This window comes from Perissodus microlepis, chromosome 19 (assembly GCF_051167445.1).
Source record: "Perissodus microlepis isolate ML-2025 ecotype Zambia chromosome 19, ASM5116744v1, whole genome shotgun sequence".
In the NCBI taxonomy this organism is placed as follows: domain Eukaryota; kingdom Metazoa; phylum Chordata; class Actinopteri; order Cichliformes; family Cichlidae; genus Perissodus; species Perissodus microlepis.
Genome location: NC_140479.1, coordinates 652,235 through 660,750, shown reverse-complemented (window position 1 = coordinate 660,750; position 8,516 = coordinate 652,235).

The window sequence follows — 8,516 nt, the reverse complement described above, 5'->3', positions numbered from 1 at the left end:
AAATAAATGGCTCAAAATTACAATCTGTGGTCCTGCCGTGCCTTATTCATGGCACACTGGTGCCGAAACCCAGGACGCAGCACATAGGGCCCACAGCAGAGCCAGGGAAGGGAGGAGCTGTCCCAGATGATGGCTGACATGGCGGCCACCCAGTGGGAACAGGTGGCGGAGGTGCGTTGCAAGCAGGAAGAGCTGCGGGACAAGACCAAGCACCACCTGGAAAGGATTGGGGATCTGACGGCACTGCTCTGGGCCTGGACGCAACCCCCACAGGTGTGTCCCAATGGTGGACGAGCCGCGTGAGGCACCTCAGCAGCTGGAGGTGGTAGACGAGGCACGCAGCGGTCCGCGCCGGCCGGAGGAGGGGAGCAGCTGGGTGAAGGGCTGCCCCTGCCAGGAGTGGTGGAGGAGCTGCTTCGGCCGGAGGCGGCGGATGAGGCACAGAAGGGTCTACACCTGCCGGAGGTAGAGGAGCCACTGTGGGAAGGGCTGCTCCAGCTGGGAGCAGTAGAGGAGCCGCTCCAGCCAGAGAGGGAGGAGGTGCACGAGGGTCCTGTGCAGCCGGTAGCAGTGGAGCAGCTGCTCCAGCCGGAGGCGATGAAGGAGCCGCGCAGGGAGACGGAGGTCGCCATGTCAGGGGGACTTGCGCGACCTGAGGCTGAACGCGAGACACAAGCTGTCCCGGAAAAACGGATGCCAGACCAGCTGCCAGTGAGCAGGTGCTCATGGCTGTGCCTGCAGGGTCGTGCCGGTTTGCCAGGTGGTCGACCGCCGGACCAGCGTCATCACTGGAGGTGTAGCCGGCCTCTGGACCAGCGTTGCCATCACTGCTGGAAACTTGGGCAGCTTCCGCAAGAGACAGTGCCCCGTCGTCGGGTCGGAGGCCGGTTGGGGGGGGGGGAGTAGGTTCGGCCGGATGGCTCCCCGGCCTCAGTTGGGCGATGGGGGTGTGTGGTGGAGCATGGTCTGCAATGCTGTGCCGACGCACCAGCACGGCATCTGCAGATCGCGCCAGAATTACAATCTGTGGTCCCGCCGTGCCTTATTCACGCCACAGTGCCTAACATGAAACATGGAACACGGGGGAGGTGCAGTACAGGACTAATAAAATAACTAACAGAACTAGAAATAAAAATGTTTAAATTAGGAAGAGCAAGGAAAATGAACCATGAATAACACTACATCAAAGAATAGAATTTAAACCACAACACAAAACACTGCGTCACAGACCCAGGACCATGACATCCTCACTAAACTTACTTTCAGCAACAGAAATTCCTTAACCAAAGTTGCACAATATTATTTATGTCATGTATTATTTCTAACTTACCAATCTATTAATAATACTATGAATTTTTGTCTTTTCTTTGGCTCTGGCGGAGGCAGACACATATTTTTTCTCTCCCTTATCTTTCCTGCTTGGCTTCTTAGGTCCTTGTCTAGTCTCCTCTCACTCTAACTCTCCGAGAGTCTGTCAGTCTTGTTCTCCAAAACCTAAAGAATTATGGATTTGATCAACTGGTCCCTTAACAAAATCGACACCTTGTTGAGAAGCCTGGGCTCGGGAGAGCCCGATTGTCCTGCAGAGATGATACCCAGATACTCAATGGTCATGTGCCTGGCGACACTCTCGATGGAGGACATTGAACGACATCTACCTACTCAGAACCATGATAACAGAGTTCTGGCTGATCGGAGCTGGCTCGGACTTGGCTTATCGAAGAACAAAGGAAGCGGCTACAGCTGTTCAAAACCCCACAAGTCTGGTCGACATGATTGACGATGGGCAGGGCTGTGAGTACTCAGACTGTGTTTATTGAACGCAATATGAATAAGATCTTGAAGAAGCTCACAGTTGATAGACCTAGTGGCCAGTGACGGACATTAGAACAACTGTGAAATTGGCAGCTGTTCGCATTAACCCAAACAACAATCTCCTTCACTCATGCGGCTCCGGAACAACAAATTCTTCTCCCTGATAACGGGACTGTGTTTTGACTCTCTGCCTACATCCTTCAAGGCCACCTGCGTCAGCTGGAGGACTGTTTACTTTCCCCTAACCGGGTGAAAGGACACTCTCTCAGTTGAACACAGGATACACATGCACACACACACATGTACACAGACACAGATATTCAATTCAATTCAATTCAATTTTATTTATATAGCGCCAAATCACAACAAAAGTCACCTCAAGGCGCTTCATAGATATACACTCACTGGTCCTGCAGGACCAGATGCTGCTTGCTACACTGGCTCACTCTCACCCCATACCCATCCCTGTTGCTTGTCATGTGTTTCTATGGTGTGAAGATTCATGTTCTTTTTGTGCTGAGGAGTTTTTGTTTTCTGGTCTCATCCCCTACCAGGAGCTCAGTCTGAGTAGAATTCTCTTTTTTTCTTCTCCACTCCCCTTATGTTGTTTGTACATTTCATTGTTTTTCTTCAAAGCTACCTATCCTGATCATCCTCCCCAATGTGATATTTGTGTAATGTATGTATGGGGTCCAATTTCGCTGCAGGCAACTGCAAGTGACAAATAAAGGCTTCATCATCGTTATATTACTATAAATATATTTCTCACAGTGGATTTGTACTAACTTATTTTCAGGCTGTTGCATAATAAGGTAGAATTATTCATTCAATATAATTAAACAGAAAACAAACCAAGCACAGAATGAACCACTGCTGATTCATTCTGATGTTTCAGGCTTGTTGCACAGAAAGAATACACCAGCAGATGGTATAAGCAGACTGTCAGAAGGAAAAAAACTGACCATGTTCAGTATTAGCTTTAGTGTATTTCAAGCTTTTTACACTGACATTCTATATTTTAAGAGATTCAAATAATAAAAATCCATAGAGCATGATGGGTTACTACTGTAAATCTTGTGAATTTTGTTTGTCATTGTTTATTTCCTTTTTATGTAGGTTAGATGGACTTAAATTACTGAGTGAAATTATTACTGCCTGAGAGACAACCCTCAGAAAATACTAAAAGCTTCATATAACTGAAAAAAACACATGGACATTTATTTTTAGGGACATTCTGCTACTGATACACCTTTTTTTTAACATATCTGCCAGGAGTATCTTAATCTCCTTACACATCAGTGGTGGTAAGGGGCGATATTTTTCTTTAATGGGTGGTGCATCACCTGTGTGGATCTGGTGTTAGACCAAATCAGTTCTTCCGTAATCCTCTTCATTCACAGCAAACACCTTCCATCATCTCTGCAGCAGGGCCTGGAGGTCTACCTTCTGTTGGGGGGTCAAGTCTATACCGTTAATCAGTTGACTCACGTCCTCTTCAAGGATCGTAGGCTCTTCCAGCCAAGCTGCTTCAACCACGCCCACTTCGATCACACCATTGGATCCCATTGTCAGGCTAAGATCACTGTCCCCCTGCACATCCGACTCCTCCACCTGGTACAACTGGCCCATTTTCTTCATATGGATTAGGGTTACAGACCCTGATAGGGAGCCTTCCTCCTTTGATTACTGACAGGGTTCTGGCTACCCCCCAGGGTCCAGCATCAGGTAATGCTTCCACTAGTGCGAAGCGTTCTGTCCCACCCTTACCTTTGCCTTTCCGACCCCAGACCATAACTTCACAGTTCGGGGGCACCCGGACTCCTCTGCGGCTAGCAGGTCGAACATAGCCCAGAAAGCCATCAGTCTTGGTGGTAGCCATCTGTTGACAAACGGCAAACGCCGCTTTCCATGCTCTGCGGGACTTCAGCTTTTGAGGGCGAAAAGCAGACTTGCTTTTGCCAAGAACATCATTTCATCATGCACTAATAACATTCATACCAATAATTAAAGGGTGTGTCAAACAGTCATTTCTCACAACCACAACCCCTTTTTCTACTATCTCCACCCCTTCCACCTCAAAATCCATAACAGCATAGCCTGAGTATGGTATCTCAAGCCCATTTGCGGCCTTTAAGGCGAACAACAGGGGTGTGTCAGTTTTGTTCACTTCAGGGAAATGGAGATCCATCACCTGCTGCTGCACCAGTGTAACCTGAGAGCCTGTGTCTAATAATTCAGTCATCTTCACTCCTCCCATACACACCTCAATGAGTGGACATTCTCCCACAAAAGCTGTGCTGGCCCCCTGATTGTTTGACATGTCCATTGTCCCCACTTCCTGGGCCTCAGCAGTGGGGTTTATCATTTTAAAGGTGGTTGCTGGTCTAGTGTGCTTTGATGGAACCTGGCAATATGCCCAGCTTGTTTGCAACAATGGCAAATGGGTTCTCCCTCTCGGGTCCAGTTGTTAGCATACCCAGAACGCTTTGGCTTAAACCTTGATTTATTAAAAGCTGAGCTGGCTAGGCTTTGCTGTGGCAGGAGAGGTTTAATCTCATTAACAACATCTTTGACAAGATCTCTCATTTGACCCCTGACATCCTCCATAATTTATTTTTTTCTCTTTCCAATCTGTTTCACAAGGTGGCTTAACACACCTGGACTCACCCATTGCCAAGAACATAGCTTGCAATCCCTGGTGTCCCAACTGTTCCTCCTCCAAAAGCAATGCCTCCCTGTTGCAAAATCCTCTTCTGGATGGTGATGCACGTAGGCTTGCAGGGTTTGTGACAACGGGCCCTCCCACAGGCCCAACAGCATCTGTTCCTGTAGGCACTTTTCAGTAGGTGCATGATTAGGATTGCGCTGCTGTATCCTGCAATACAACTCCCTCAGCCTTAAGGTGAAAGATTTTACTGACTCATTTGGTTTTTGTATACAACTAAAAAACTGCGACCTCAGAACTGTAAGGGAGGTATTGTCAACATATAAAGAATTTAGATACGTGAATATTTTTCTAATCTGGTCTCTGTCTTTTTCTTCTAACACCCCAACTTGATGCTTTGCCTCGCTGCTTAACCCTTTAAGAACTACCATAGAACCAAGTCCGCCAGAGCTTACTTTATATTTTTACATGCTGTAGTGCCATTTTTGGGAGCATTTCAAGTTGATATACATCAATACAACCATTACAGCCCAAATTTTAATAGTATGTATGCATTAAGTGCATAGTAATTACATACATTGCAAAAAAGTGCAATAAACTACAAAAAAATTTAAAATTGTTTTTGTTTTTTTAACATATATTTCTAGTTAGAGAAATTTAAGAGGCTTATCCCTCAAAACTGTAAATACAAAAAAAGTTGCACAAAATAGTTTCCCACCACAGGAAATTTATTTTGAGTGTCTTCATAGTTTTATTTTTGAAATACACCAATTTTTATATACTGCAGGAAAAAGGTAAATAAAGATTATACTGCAAATTTGCAAAAAAACAGCATATGCATCAAAATAAACTATTTCCAGCAGTGCAATATGAGTTCTAAGCATCCCAGAAACGACACAGAAAGTCATAAAGTCAAAGATAACTTTTAAAAACACCAGTAGAGGCTCATAAGGCCACGATGGTAAAAAAAAACTACATTTCCGCAAAATGACGTCACTTCCTGTTTTGGGCAGGTCATGGCGGACATGTGATAGTTCACGCTGATGGACGTAGGAAGTGTTATGAACAGCTGATCGGATCGGCAAAGCGTGTTTCTGGAATATTATGTTTTTGTTGCTACAAGTGCTTTTTATGCAGTTTTTGCAAAGCTATATGTGGAAGGAAACCGTGACCTAGGACAAGCTGATGGCACAAGATGTAAGTACAACTCCTCCGGTTTCATATGCAAAAAAAATTATTGCGCTAGCTCACGTGGTTGCAGTGCTACCGGGATTTAAAAATAGTTACGCAAAATGGAGCGTGTCCGCTCCGACCGGCTTTAAAGGGTTAAAGCCCCAATTAAAGTTTCTACTTTCCGGGCCTCAGCTATTTCTTGAGCGTTCAATAAACCTTGTATTTGCTCTTTCCAGTCTCCATACGAAACATCTGCTTTCGGACCCTTATATTTTGGTACCCAAGGGGCACCCGGATGCACTGGCATCATCATCTTTATATCTGCACTCCAGGTGCTGAACACTGCTCCCCAAACTTGTATGCTGTTGACACAAACTTCAAATATCTGCTCGGTTTATCAAGACATCACATATTTGCAAAAGTGCTCCAACGTTTTTGGAGACGTCAGCTTGATAGCAGACCGGGAGGTCGAGAGTCACTACAGCCGGCGAGAACAGCAAACTCCCGGCACTTAATTGTTTTCAGACCCCACACGGTCTTTTGCTACTCAGATTAAACATGATATATATGTCACTTAGATATCTTTTAAATGTTAATGTTTGGTTTATTTCAGTGTTTTATTTGTTCCTGAGTAAATCGATTTGGCTGAGAATAAAGTTAGAGTTTCCACACAGCTAAATAAACGTCAAACAGAAGACTGATTAAACAGAAGTGTGAGATGGTAGAGCGTTTACTCCAATGTCCTGTTATATTTTAGGGAGCAAGGAGCAGACAGCTGATTTTTTTTGTAGCTCAATCACCAAAAGTACGAGAAAAAGAGTGAGAGTTTCAGCAACACCCATCATTCCACCAAGGGGGGGGGGCAGTAAGGGCAGGGAGAAGCAGTAAGGGCGGGAACAGCTGATGACGCAAATCTGAAGGCTAGACCATCCCATTTCACAAGCCTCGCACTTCTGGCCTTCTCGCTCTTTGAAGGACCCATGTAGCTCGCGAAGGCCGGGTCCTCCAAAGGATGCGGCCTAGGTTTTGGGACAAAGCTTTAATATTCAGTACTTACTTTTACAAGTTTACTCTTCGGACACCCCACTACAGCCATCCGCCGTTTTTTTTTCGGAAAAATTATCTACACCCACCGCCGTGCTTTAAATTCTGGGATAGGTTAGGCCATGAAGGACACACTTGACCCATCCTTCAAATTCGGGGAAATGAAGGATGCATCTGTCGGCCGCATTTGAAGCAGCCTTCTAATTGGCACAGCCTTCGTCGCGTTGCTGGGACATAATCTGCCTTCAAATTCAGACCCTGACTTGGAATACAGCCTGTTTCTGTGTTTCACAAAGTCTCGCTTTGTCCATCACTAACAATAACTGAGCTGGGTAGGAACAGGGGTCCGTTCTTCGTACCTCGCTAAGTAAGTTAGCTGGATTTGATTGTTGACGATTTCGCGTGATCTTGGATCGTTCGGTTCTCCGAAGCTCATCCTTTAGCTCAGCGCGACTGTGTGCTCATAGAGAGATATCGATTTTCCCGTGAGGGTATTATTTACTTAACCAACTTGTTGGATCCCTATGTTAAGAGTTCCACTCACCGTAGTCGGGCATTAACAACTGCACAAACTGTGTGCATTGCCTTGTGTTTCTTTGCGAGTGGCACGTTTCTGTACGCTGTTGGAGACGCAGAGAACATTGGCAAAAGTGTTGTCTGCCGTTCCATTCGCAAAGTATACCTGGCACTCAAGCATTTCCTGGGTGTGTTTGTGGTTTTTCCAAGCCACTTAAGACCACAGGTTGTCAAACAGGGCTTTTTTTCCATTGCAGGTACATTACATTCGATAATGAATGTGATGCAATCATGACCTATGTCTGTAACTATAGCTCGATTGTCCGCAGGCTTCCCTAATGTGATTGGTACCATAGACTGCACACACATCGCGATCAAGGCCCCCCCAGGCCCCAATGAAGGGGATTTTGTCAATCGAAAGGGGGTTCACAGTATAAATGTGCAGGTGAGTAATACTAATATTTTAGATGGTAATATATAATGAAAAGGAGTGTGTTCACATATAGTGACATCTCTTAGATGGTGTGTGACTCTATGTGCCATATCACAAATGTGGAAGCTAAATGGCCCGGATCAGTGCATGACTCAAGGATTTTCAGAGAGTCAGGGTTATGCACATTATTTGAGCGTGGTAAGAAAAAGAGACTTATTTTGATATTTCATACTTATTTTGGGCCTAACATAACAGCATTTCTCCATTACACAGGGGCCTACGATGGGATTCTCCTTGGAGACAGGGGTTATGCATGCAGGCAGTACTTCATGACTCCATTCCCTGACCCCAACCCTGGGCCACAAACCCGCTACAATGCAGCTCTAGCCAGGACAAGGGCACGCATTGAAATGACCTTTGGGCAAATAAAGGGAAGATTTCAGTGTCTGAAAAGTCTGAGGGTTGCACCTGACAGGGCATGTGACATTATTGTTGCATGTGCCGTACTGCACAACATTGCCACCATCAGAAAAGAGAGGACTCCTGTGGTGGAGGTGCAGCCTGATGATGACCTCCAGCCAGTGCACTTGGACCAACCTAGTGGCAGAGCTGCACGGGACAGAATTGTGCAACACAATTTCGAATATTAAAAACATGACAAAACATATTTTTCATTGAAATTTATTTGAGCATCTTTTTCTGTCTCATCAAAAAAAAGCCAGTCATCATTTGCCTGGAAAAAAAATCATATATACTGTGTCACGCAAGGTCATCAATAGTGCTCTGTATGAAAGTGTATTTTTACTTACTCTGAAGTTCCTTTTGAAGCAACTCGATTTCTAGTTGAAGTTTTTGCCTCATTAGAGCTTG